Source organism: Micropterus dolomieu, linkage group LG18, assembly GCF_021292245.1.
Source record: "Micropterus dolomieu isolate WLL.071019.BEF.003 ecotype Adirondacks linkage group LG18, ASM2129224v1, whole genome shotgun sequence".
NCBI classification, from domain to species: domain Eukaryota; kingdom Metazoa; phylum Chordata; class Actinopteri; order Centrarchiformes; family Centrarchidae; genus Micropterus; species Micropterus dolomieu.
In genome coordinates this window covers 9,867,036-9,880,724 of record NC_060167.1, presented here as the reverse complement: position 1 = coordinate 9,880,724, position 13,689 = coordinate 9,867,036, and positions in this window count along the sequence as shown.

Sequence of the window (13,689 nt, the reverse complement as noted above, 5' to 3'; positions counted from 1 at the left end):
AAGCGCCTGCTTCATAGTTTAAGCTAATGATGAGTGTGTACAGGTGTGCTTTATACTCCTCCGGTTATTCCGTCACACCTTACCGTTCTAGCAACAAACCAATAGGATTGGAGTGATTTCATTCACGTTCAGACCTGCTACGCCTAGAGGCGTTCCCATAGTGTCGTAACCGACGCAGTGTCTCGTTCCCCTTCTCGGGGAACCAGGGTTACATACGTAACCCGAGACGTTTTAGTCTTTCTTCTATTGCTACTGTGAAATGAAGCTAGTTCAATATATACTAGGCCTATACTCTGTGTGTGTGAGTGTGTGTGTGTGTGTATATATATATATTCTGTACATGACCTAACTATAAAAAATTAAAATATAAAAAAATTTAAAGTAGCTTGGATGTAACTAAACTACTTTTGCCACGTTGCTGTAGCTTAGCTTGCTACATTTCACTGGGGGGTAGCTTCTGTGTAGTGAAGCTTCTTTAATGTAGAGTAGCTAGTAGCTTAGCTCACTACATTGTCCAAGTAGCTTGCCCATCACTGCATCTCTGTTTAAATTTGAAAGAAAAAACAACATGAGAGGGTGGCATGGTGATGCAGTGGTTAGCACTGTCGCCTCACAGCAAGAAGGTTGTGGGTTCAAACCTCCGGGGCTTCCTCCCATCATCCAAAGACATGCAGGCTAGGTTAATTGGTGTCTCTAAAATTGTCCTTAGGTGAGTGTGGTTGTTTGTCTATGTGTGGCCCTGCGATGGACTGGCGAACTGTCCGGGGTGTACCCCACCTTTTGTCAGCTGGGATTGGCTCCAGCCCCCTGCGACCCTGTACGCAGGATACAGCCGTTGATGATGGATGGATGGAATGAATTGAGAATTATTGATATCGAATGATATGACATTTTTTATCATGATAACATTTTTGGCCATATCATCCTGCTCTAGTGTTACTTGGATGGTAAATATGGAAAAGGAATGTGAAATAAAGATGCTTAAGTAGATTTCAGCTGTTAGCGTTTGTATGTGGGTGTTTTAATGGGAATGTGTTTTAATGGGAATGTGGATCTTTCAGATCATTCCACATTTTATTGTCTGTCATGCAATGTGGGGAACCGGTGTTGATCTTGACTCGGTCTCGCCCTCCCTCGGTCTTGGTCTCGTCTTGCTCTATGAAAATGGTTGTGTTTCAGCTTTTGCTCGCTTATGAGTTCAAGCGCACGCATACGAGAACACACGTGCTAGTGGCCGCTGAAAACAACATATTACCCCTTTCTGTATAGTAATCATCATCATTGTCATTATGGCATGGCACATGAGCACTTCCTTGCTCCCTCCCTGCAACTCCCTATTAAGCGACTCCGTGCTTAGTGCATCACCTACACTCTCCTCCTGCTTAATCTGTCCCTCGGCCCTGTCATGGTCACTCTGCCCTTCTGATTCGCTGTCACACGCCTGCTCCTCTGCCTGACATGGGCCATGGCCATCCCTTCCTTCTTCAAGTGCCTGCACAAAGTACTGCAGCTGATGTTGAAGCTACTGCAGCCCCAGTGGCAAACAGTTTGTTAATTTCTTGGCGCACAACTTCTCTGCACCCTCCTTGCACTTTGTTCGTCCATTTTGACACCTTGATCCATTCACAGATTTTGTGGCTTCTGACATGATAAACAGAGGGCAGATGGGGAGGGAATGGGAGATGTGTCTGTCCCAGTGTCAGTATAGAAAATAAACTAATGAGCCACTGGCTGTCCTGCTTTATGGGCCAGTCGTTAGCCTATTTTAAAATTTTAAAATTTTTTGTAATTAATAAATAAATAGTTCAAATTATATCAGCCCCAGATGAAAAAAGAACTACTTAATCATAGTAGAAGCACAAAAAGCAAGCACTGATTACCAAATCAACAAAATCTAAACATGTCAGCAAAATCATTCTTATATGTAATTTCTAACATCACAATAAGATATCTACTACATGAAACAAGAGTCCTGAATGATCTTTGCCATCAATTATAGCTATTCCGTCACAAACGGAAAGACCACTGAGGCCTACTATCACTGCTTTTTGCAGTGGTTGCTGATACAAATGACAACCTTTTTGACCGAAACCCAGCCAAGGTAATTTTCACCTGCGGAACCCAACAGTGAGGAGGAGGGAAGTAAGTCTAAGAGGGGCACCTGTTGAATCCAAATCAAGAGTCAGGTCTGAATCTAGGTCCACATTTATTTCCATTCCCACACAACTGCCAAAACCACCTCCTGATGACTACTGTTTAGTCCCAAACTGGGATTGTTTGTGGTGAACTCTTATCCCAGTGTCTCCTCTGTCCTCTATTTACATTCCCCAAACACAGCAGTCTCTTGTTTTTTTTTTTTTTGGGAAATACAAAATAGTACTGATGAATGGTATTCCTTTTCATTAGAATGAAGCTGCAGCCCTCTATGACAAGAACTATACTTCTGCATCCTTATTGTAAAATATGCGCTTACTAAGCATATTTACTGTCTACTTTCTTGCTATGCGTAGTCTATATTTGATTTAAATTCACAGTCTATATTTGTTCAAGGCATCAGAGATGTGACTCCTAACTTCTGGTAAAATATAGTGGCCTACTATGTTTTTAAACCTAAACAGATATTCTTGTAAATGATATTGACATCAAGGACATGCCTACAGGAACATGAATGGATAATTTAATGCGGTCATGTGACGAGGAATGGAAATCACTTCTCCATGTATACAGATATCTGATTGCCTAACATCAAACATCAAGAAAAAAAACTGTATGTGAGTTGAGTTGGCTAGCAATCACTTAAAATCTAAATTATAAGATCAACAAAGAAAGTGCAAGGCAAGGTCAGTGAAGAATTATTCACTAAGCCTAAACCTTGAGATGAAGGGAAATTAAGATAACAGATAAATCTTGCAACCTCTAGAAGCTTCTGAAAATGCAACGAACAAAGTAATGTATCATCTGGCACTTTGATGCTAAAAATAAGGCTTCAGAACCTACTGTGAAAGTATTTTTTATTATTATGTACATTTTCCTTTCAAGGATTCTGTAAGTCATTAAAAGGCAACAGCTTTTATAGGCCCTGCCACCATGTTACACTGCACTGTAAATAAACTGACATACAGCACATCTCCTTTAACAGGAAAAGGAACAATGCAAGGCACATGCCATTGGCAGAACTATATATATCATCCTCTGAACATTCAGTCACTTTACTGTACATACTGAGACAGCTTCAAATATAGAGTGATCACAGTTGTAGAGCAAGGTACGGTTAGTGTGTAGTCAACCAGACGGTTTACCATGATGGGGCTATATAGAGCAAAATGAGGAATAGATTAGGAAGATTGCAGAGCATGGACATAATTCCTGGGACTGGAAAGTGTGATAGTGTGCAAAAACCTATGCTGACAGACAGTGCAAGATAAATGCAGCCCTACAATAATGTTTCAGCAGTAACACATGTCATGGTTATACAGGGCAGTGCAGGAATACAGGTCCACAGACAGCTCCATAGGTGGTGAGGAGTAGTTTAGAGTTTATGTGGGTATACTATAGAACTATTGGGAATATATTACTGAGAGAATGAAGTGGTGATATTGACTTAGTAGAGCCTCTAAAAGGGTCGTTTATTTTGGTAGAAAATGATGGCAATGTAGATTTGGATCATAGATTTTAGTCAGTGCACTGTTATGTTAAGGTTGTCTGTGGCATGAATGTGTGGGATTATTGTGTATCATTGAAATTGTATTTCTCAGTTGTTTACTTGTGAGTTAATCAATATTTAAATTGAGCGACTAATAATGATTAGGTTATTGCAAAAGGTTTCAGTTTCTCTTGAAAAAAGCTTTACCTTGACACATATACTGTAACTAATTCTAGTTGTAAAGAGATGTACGACAACTATATTATGTTGTCACATCTTGGATGTATGAGACAAATACTACATATTTTAAAGCATCAAAAGACTGCAATGTTTTATCAATAAAACACAATTATTAACAGACAGCTACAGATGTAAAACACAGAACTGATCACTAAACTTCATTTTCCAGTTAAGTGATTTACGCTTTACAGCCGTCAAACAGCACCCTAAAATTCATCATTTGTGACTGATAATAGATTGAATGTTTTTTCAGTCTTTTGCATAGAATATTGAAAGGTCAAGCATATTATTGTAATGTTGAGCATTTAAGTAAAATGTAATATGTACAGTAGCCTCATACAGTATGTGCTCTGACACATTAATGGTTGTCAAAGGCAGCTATGATCAAGCATAATTTCTATTTACAATGCAGAGAGGAATGACATTTCTGGGTTCTTAGTTTGAGAGTACAGTTTCCCATTTCAATTACCGACCAAAAGCCCAAAAAGGAAAGGCATTTCCTACATGGTGAATTTACGCTTCAGGGGCAATTAAATGTTAAAGGTCTACAGCCTGCAGTTGTACCACAATGAGTTTGTGATAAGATATCTAACATAAAAAAAAATATTACTTCTAGTAAATCAGTGGTCTTTGAGCCAGGACCGCCTGCAGGGTAATAGCCTATTTCCTTTTCGTGGGCACAAAGTATCCTTATCCGCAAGTTAATAATTTGTGGGTCGCACTCAAAGGACACAGAGCCGAATTGCACTGACATGGTGGTAACAGTTGGGTTAAAAAGTAGATATGGTTAAATAACTTATTTAGAGGCAGTTAAAGTTAAGTAAATATGGATGTTGATTGTTGATTTTGAGAAAAGAAATTTAGGGCAGCCAGTAAACTCTTTTAAACTAGATGCTTAGATGCCACTTAATGGGCAGCAACTGATCAGTGAAAAGGACACATCTCATTTCATAAACATGAACAGGTAAATGTTCTTTCCATTGAACCATGTGTGACGGTGAGGGACCAGTCAAACTGAAATTAAATTGCATTTTCTTTGTCTGCTACAGCATACATATCTGCTCTGTAAAATCTATTGTCCTGTGTTCTTCCTTGAGAAAAAAATCATAAATCAAAAGGGAGATATGTTTATTTCATTTTTTTGTTTCATTACGGCACTCCGTAGATTTGCATTAATGTGATAAAATTCCATTCTGGTATTTGAAATATTTCAATACAGCCAATCAAATCTTGCATAAAGCAGTAACATCAGCGTTCTATTATCGACAGAGCAGGCGCTCACACTGAGACAGACAGCAACCTGCCACACATATCAAAATCCACAGACTCTGAATAACAACCCACATTAGCTTTCCTGCTAACATCTGTATCTAACTTACATAAACATGAATACGCATCTCGGCTTGCACCTTAGCTTGTTGAACGAGAGCCCAAACAAACATTGACCACAAAAAATATACTGCTAACATCAGTTTGCAGCTGCTCAGCTGCAGCACATTAAACAGCATGTAAACATCCCTGCAAATGTCACTTTGGTCTGGTTAGATGCTGATGTGGTCCTTACTCTACAATACCGCTAACAACATGCTGCCCGTGACATGTAGGCTACAAAGAAAGTGTGTTCACTTTGTCTTTCAATCTTTACAGTGTAACACCAGCACTCTAGCAGCACGACAGCTACTGTCAATCAAACACACTCACCGACACGCCCCTCCAGCCTGCTTCCTAGGGAGAAAAGGAGCATTGTTTCTGCCTTTTAATGATACAAAAACTGCACATGATGATGCATGTTTACATGTTGATGTTTAGTAGGTATAATGTTTACCATCTTAGTTCAGCATGTTAGCATGTAACATTTGGTAATTAGCACTAACCATCGAATACAGCTGAGGCAGATAATAAACCAGTTTTTGGGTTTTGGACAAATGTAAAATTGACTGTGCTAGAGAAAAGCCAGGCAATGATCAAAGTTATTACATATTATCCTGAGGGGACATCATTGTCTGTACCAAAATGCATTAGTTACAAAGACATTGTCAGCCTCAGGAAAAGCCAGGGGATCATCAGTCATTAGGATTAATCCTCTGGAAACCATGAATGTCTGCACCAAATTGTGTGACAGTTTATCCAGAAAATGTTCATATATTTCACTGGATAAGTCAAAACTTTGACCTGCATTGCTATCCCTAGAGCTATGCCCAGTAGGCCATTTGAGGGGGATGACCAAAATGAATCCCCCTTGTTAACCTGCCATCCCCCCTCTCCATCCTGTAGTAGCAGAGAATGTGCAAGGGCAGAGGGGTTGTTCAGTTGAAAATGTTAGTCTAGTCTGCCTGAATCATTGATCCTTTATCTGAATAAGGTTTCTGCAAGTTAAAGTTAAAATCTATGGACACAACCATGGCTCTAAAAATATCAGTAGCCAAACTCTGCTGTGTATTGATAAATCCATGGCGCTCTTTAAAATTGCTTTTTTTTCTCTCAGACTCACCCTTCTTTCAGTTTCATCTTGGATCTGCAATTTTCTCTAAGCTATATGCTATGAATACTCAATTCTATACTATATTGTAGCCTCCATACTCCATAGAGTCACCATCCCAATATGACAAGCAGCAACGTGTAGTCCTTCGGTTCTCCCACTGAGCCACCCCCATTCTAAAAATTATCAAATCACTGACTAGCTATGCTGCTAACTTGGCTAAAAATTACATTTAATTTGTAATCCTAGTAAAGTGAGAAACTGAACAAACAATGAAATGCTCTGCTAAATGCTGATAATTTAAGATACCCTTCCTAACTCTAAAATCACCCCCACAGGAAACCCAAGATTTAAATTTTAACTTTAATAATGACTGATGGAAAGTATATTCTTCTCACTACAGCTTGGACGGCATGTAAAATTCTACAGTATTGGGGTCCTGTCCATGGAGAGGCTTAAGTAAGGTTTTTTAAATGCTTTAACTGTCCCTGACTCCCTTTCGCTGAGCTTTTCATCTTGTATGAGCATTAAACCTTAGACACACCAACCAATCTGAAGTGTTTACACATTCTGTCTCCGGCATTTATACTCTGTAAGATTACCCTCTACCTTCTGCCACCTGATATGTTGATATCACAATAAAAGCCCCTTGGGGTACAGAGTTTATTCTATTTGCCACCTAATTTCTTGAACGTGTGCTGGGATCCCTGTGGCTGTATAGTAATTCTCAGGCACTAGCACAGTAAACTTGCTACACATGCCAACGGGGTAATCCTGTATTAGTGATGAGACAAAAAAAATCACACAGTCTGGCAAATACAGAAACACTTCAGACTGTGACAGCAACATAATAACTTAAATAACCATTGGTTTATTTGTCTGCTTGGCCCATTTTGATGTAAACTGTGACAACTACCTCTAGCAATGAGAAAAAAACAGTCAGTCCCATCTGTTTCAAACAAAAGGTATTAAAGAATGTTCCTCGGATATGCTTGCTCTTTGCATGTATTGTGTTAATGTCTCCAAAGCAAAAATGAAACGAATTGGCTATATGTATTTTGCTGACAGCTGGTCTGACATTAATACTGTTTTCATACCTATCCCATTATGCAAAGTGTCCAAATGAAGGGCATGTCTGTAAACACATTATGACCATCAGTTTGTACTTTGGCAACAAACTATAGTATAGTTGACTGTTCATGAATTCAGAGCACTAACTGAATTCCTGCTTGTATATTCTGATTGTGACCTTCCTTTACACATGTTCACAGAGCGCAATGCCTAAGGAGCATCCTTCAGAGATGAAGCAGAGTGGGTGTGAATGTGTATCACACCTTGGCTGGCTTTACCGACCTGATAAATGCCACTTCTCAAGAAAAAAAGTGAATAAGATTGAAAGAAAGATTGAAATTAAAAAGACACATGTTATAGCAGCATATATATATATATATACATTTATAACAGGTATACTAAATCTAGACTAGTGTATCACTACACTTGACAGTCCTCAAGTGAGTAATCCTGGTGTTTAATGCTCAGTATGAAGAAGATGACGTACACACATGGATTGTGGAGAATTTTATTGGGGGTGAATTTCTTTAAAAGAGCCAATGTAAAATTGCGTAGTTGTATTCTCGTTCACCATTTGGAGTTCTACTCAGCAAAATGTTCTCAATGGCAACAATGGTGGCTGGAAGCTATATTGCAATATTACTGATGTATTTGTGAGCATTGCTGTGACACAGTCCTGACACAGAGGTGTTTAAGATGATGGCTATCAAGCTGAACATCAATTTGATGGTCTGTCACTTCCTGAAAGAAATGTCTGGATCTCTTTGGCTTGCTAGAGTCGCAACTTTCCACTTGTTTACTTCAGCTACCTGTCTTCCATCTCATGTAGGGGAGGTTGCATCCAAATGGCTTGCGCAAGCTTGTGAGCTATGAATGGCTGCCCACTGACGTGTAGGTAAGCTGAAGTGACTTAACAAAACAATGAGCTAAAACTAAAAGCTGTGTAGTGCAGCAGAGTATGGTGTTGATTCACAGTGGGATCTGCAGTATCAGCATCCATTTAAATTACAGGGTACCGATTCTGTGATTCAAGGTACAAGGTAAAGTTATTTGTCATTTTACAACTTGGTTGTAATTTCATCAGGGTCTCATTTTATAACCCTGTTGTAAAATGAGATCAAGTTTGTAATTCCCTTCATGCTACTCACAAAGCAAACATTATAAACAAAATGTATAAAATTACGTACAGAAATAAATGATTTTGTATGGTGCAGTGCTGAGAATGAATTTAAGAGTAAGGGTAAGGGTAAGAAGTAGTTCTGAAGTCTGATGGTGTGACAAATGATACTTCTTTATCTATTGCCAGATGGCAGCAAGGTGAACAGGCTGTGGCTTGGTTGAATGACATTATTTAAATGACAACTGTAAAATGTTTTATGAACATGGTCAACTATGTCCCCTGCTTGTATGTTCCTAAATAAAAACACACAATAACAATAAAGAATTCACATCACTTCTTGGTTATTTATTTTACACTTTCTGCACTACAGTGTAAATAAAATATAACATCCCTTCATAACATTTGGCCAGTTACAGATAATTATGAGTTATTACTAATGTCCAAATCATATATTTTTCCTATCCTATAATTTTAAACAAGAATTCTTCCTGTGCCAGCCAACAGCTGTGACAGTGTTGGATTTCAGGATCTTTCACAGAGGAGTGAGGGATATAAAAATAGAAACTGTCATCATTGGTTACTGTGAATGTCCACCCTATAAAACAGACAGCTTGTAAGCTGCCACGCTTCCTGCAAAGCCAAACCCCCTCTTTTTATCAAGAGACGGAGTGCTTTTTGAATAAATATCATACCTGCCACCACTGATATTGATTTTCTATACCTTAGAAAAGCTAAGAATCGTAACTGCTCTGTGTATGTGGTTGTCAGTCTTGTGGGAAAAGTCCATTACTCAGTCACTCTCCCTTTTTGTACAATTGGAAATCAGGTTTGACGAGTTATTTTTATAAATATATATTTCACTTTGGACTGACTAGTGCAATCAAACAGCAAGTGAGAAACTGCAGCTCAGTGAAAACCCTCTATAACTAAAGCACAGATAGTCATCTACTAAACCCATGATTAGATGGTCATATGAGTTCTTCATCTAGCATTGTCTTGGGAACAGTAATATACAATACATGGCTATGTAATTTACCATAATACAATGAAAATGTTTTTTAATAGCCTCCATCTGTCATGCTGAGGACAACAGGCACTAAAAGGTACTGTACATCACCCAGGAGGGAAGAGGGGCAGGAATGAGGAATGACAGAGAGATGGAGGGGAAAGCAGGGTGTGAGAGTAAAAACTAAACTTGACCAAACTATGAGTCAAAACACTGGAATCTTGTCAGGAAACATGACTATCATTGAAAACAACAGGCCCAAAATTAATATTGTTCAGCATTCCTGTGAATCCCCGGATGCAGGTGATGCGAGTATTGCATCAGCATGTCAGAGAGAAAGAGAAAGCAAAGATGAACTGTTGTTTTTGATGCCAAAAATGATTCAAGACATATTTTGCTCCTCTGGTGAAATGCAGCCAGGTTAGAGCCACATTCAACACGTTATTTACCTATGAAATGCTCTCTGGCTAGCATCCAAATTCAACAGGGATGTGAAAAGGAGAAAGACTGGACCTGAATGCAAAGATTCTCATTTTGTTTGAATAGTCAGAGAAATTCTGGCATGAAGTGACTTTATTCACTGCAAGACATAAAAAGAAATGTTATCTTCTCCACAGAGGTCCCACAGAGATAGTAGCAGAGAGTTATAGCAATAGATATATGAATTGAAGGTCACCCTTCAAAGGCCCAAACAGTCTTAGAAAATAAAACACTGCAGGACAGAGGGAACTGCAGAGCATGTAAAACTGGCATGTTTATACATAACATTAAATAAGAAGTGGGGAAATGAGCAAAGGTTCTGAGACATTATATAAATGTGTTTTGAGGAAATTGCCTATAAAACACCTCAGCTGCACTTCACCTATAATGATTTTACAGACTGCAAAAAAAAGATAATGCCATAGGTAAAGCAAGGTGCAGAATAAGAAAGCATTACAGAGATGCCACTGTTATATTTATTTTTCAGTACATCCATACAAATAGATGGACAAAGAGATAAATATTGTGGAATATGATAACTATTAAATACAGACATGGTGTCATGCCATTGAGCAGACCCCTCTCCTGGGGGACATGTTGAATAATGTAGAGTGATCAAATTTTCATTAATCTTTTGCATGATTAAAAGGTAGTAAATAAAACATATCTGTGTGCAGCACTAAGAGCATTGCAAAATACAGGTCTACATAAAGCAATGTGAGATTGATGGGTCAGAGCACTGAACAGGCATTGGGGGAGTTTGGTCCTCAGATCTAGAAGTTTGGTGAACTGGAAAACAATATCCTCTATTGAAATATAGATAGTTTTGGTTCATGTGAGACTGACTTTGCCAGGGGAGACAGCTACATCTGACACCAAGGTGTGACCCAGCCCCTCTCTTTGGGGCTGTGCACTGGATGTTGACAGGCATCACCTCGGAGCGTTGATGAGGGGCGATAACAGCGTTCGAGGCAGCCCTGTGTGGGCCTTATCCTTGCATTCTCTGTATGCAAATCATTAGCTGCTACTGCCTCCTTTGTCAAGCAAGGTTTGTACAGTGTGCTCCTCTTCCTTTATCATTCGTACTGCCAAGCCTGCGGAAATGAAAAGCAATGCAAATATGCTTGGCTTTTAGGAGTCGGCAGATAAAGCAGGGAGACCTTCAAACCGCAACGCTTCATCCGCTTCAGTTTAGCCTTGACCGAGGCATGCAAATTATACCTGAGACGTAGGGGGAGTGACGCCGCAAGCTGCACAGGCGCAAAGCTGGGGCTTGAGATAGGCAAATCTCTCCTGAAGCAGGGTTAATTGGCAGAAAATATCTATAGAAAGGTTTAGAAAAGGGGGTTTGTGAAGTCCCACCAGAAAAAGCACACATTTATGCCATATACTGTTGACAGTGAAATGCTTGCGAAGCATTTCGCCCTCTCATTTTGTCATTTTGCTTCTAGGCAAGGATGTGTTCTACTGCTGACCCAGGTACAAGGTGCAATTCAGCACTGCTTTATCAGATCAGTATTACATTCTCAATTCTCACTGGAGTTTTATGGACCCTAGCTTCCTGTAGTGGTGCGATCCTTACTGTGTTGCTGGATGCTGGTTTATGTATTGGGTGCTCCCAGGATAACATCTATGAGCCAAAAACTTTGGGTAAATGAGAGCCTTCTGCAACTGAAAAGAGTACAAGTAAACAAAGCCTAGATTATACACATCCACAGAGGATGTGGAGACATATGAATGGCAAAGAATGCATTTGTTTTCTGACACACATTCTTTGTATCATAAGTCTGGAAAAGACATCACCACATTTCAGAGATGCTCACAAGTCTTTGAGCTAGAGTCCAAGTCAAGTCTCAAGTCTTTGAGCTAAAGTCCAATTCAAGTCTCAAGTCACTCATGGCTATAATAAATGTTGTATCACCTGCTGTGTTCAATCCAGGCTGCTGATAAAACTGCATAGCTTTAAGGAATTCTGTAACTGTAACCTGTTTTTCATTTACAGAGCACAACCATGTAATGTGCATTGCAATTAATGACAGCTTATTAACTAGCCTACAGTAAGTCAACACACCCCACAGACTCTCAAACCCAGTGTAACGTTAACTAAATAAAACTGTAACGTTACGTGATCAACAATAATAAACATAAAATAAACATTAAATAACATTAAAAATAAACATTGTTCACGAATCCTGCAGCTCTAGTCCGAGTCAGGTCTGAAGTCTTTTGAGGATAAGTCTCAAGTCGAGTCTGAAGTCACTGTGTGCGCGACTTAAGTCGGACTCCAGTCCGAGTCTCTAACTCAATTCCCAATCTCTGCTACATTTAATAAAAAACAAATCTGTGCTTGTTTGCATTCATGTAACATTTTTCATATGCAGCCTCAAGTAGATTTAAATGAAAGTGTGTTTGAAAGCCTCAGCTGACTGTGATCAGTATAGTTCTGTGCTGTAACTATCTTAAATGTATCATACACACCTGAACCTCCATCTGACTACTCTCATTTAGCACATCATTTATGGTTTCTTTCAGCATTGACCTTTCCTGCTAATTTCCTGTATGCTACTACTGAGGCTCACTTCAGTGGATGGACAGCTTTGCTGCCACCACCCTGTGCCCCTTTATTTGACATTGTCAGCACTGAAGGGCCTTTATGTGGCCTGATTGCTCCATGTGGAGTGAGTAGGAAGACGAGGCTATTAATGTAACTTTCAGGTCATGGAGCAACAGCACACATTGTGCTGATATTGGTCATGTGGAAATAGCACATCCCTTCATTTCCTACAATGATGGATAGTGGATTTGTATTCTGTGCTGACTTCTTTGACATGTGTTAAAAGAAAGAGGGAGAACGAAACACATTGAGGGAGCGACAGGGATAAAGACAAGTGCATAGAGTAAGGGAAGGGGTGGAAGAGGTGGATTGCAGGGGTTCCCTAGTGTGTTTTCGCCTGCAGCTCGAGCTTGCTCGTAACAATGCTGCTTGTCTCCCTGAACAACATAAGCCAGTGACACTGCCCCTATGAAGGTGAAGAGGCATGGATGTGACAAAACCAATTCTTAATTGTGATCATTTAACTAAGAAGTTTTACTCACTCATAGAAACTGCAATTTGCCTGTAATTGGCAAAAAATGTAAATTTAAATGATATGATATTGATATGATAATGACATGTTATTGCATTGTGGCTTAACGAAAATTATTAACATTGTCTTTTATTGTAACGTGCAATCAACTTATTAAATTGATGCTCTTTTCAACTTTGAGCGAGCAATGCTCTTGAGAAAGAAACAAATAAATGATGTGACCTGCAACGTGATTTCCAGAGGGTATGGAACATGGAACACAGCTGAGCACAAAACGAAGGGGCCGTCTTATGGAGTATAAGGGCCACATTGAAGGAATAAATTTGGAGATTCATAATATTTTGAGAAAAACTTGTAGTGTATAAAGTATAACGTCATATATGGGGGAAAATTAATGTTTAGAGAAAGAAGTCATAATATTAAAACAAACAAGGTTTGATTTTCATACTCTAATACAAAATGTTTTTGTAAACAGATAAGATTAGTCTGTCTTTTATTTCTAATATGAGTGACGTTGCAGGTTTCACCAATAAGCACCTTATTATCAGAGAAAAAACGGTTACA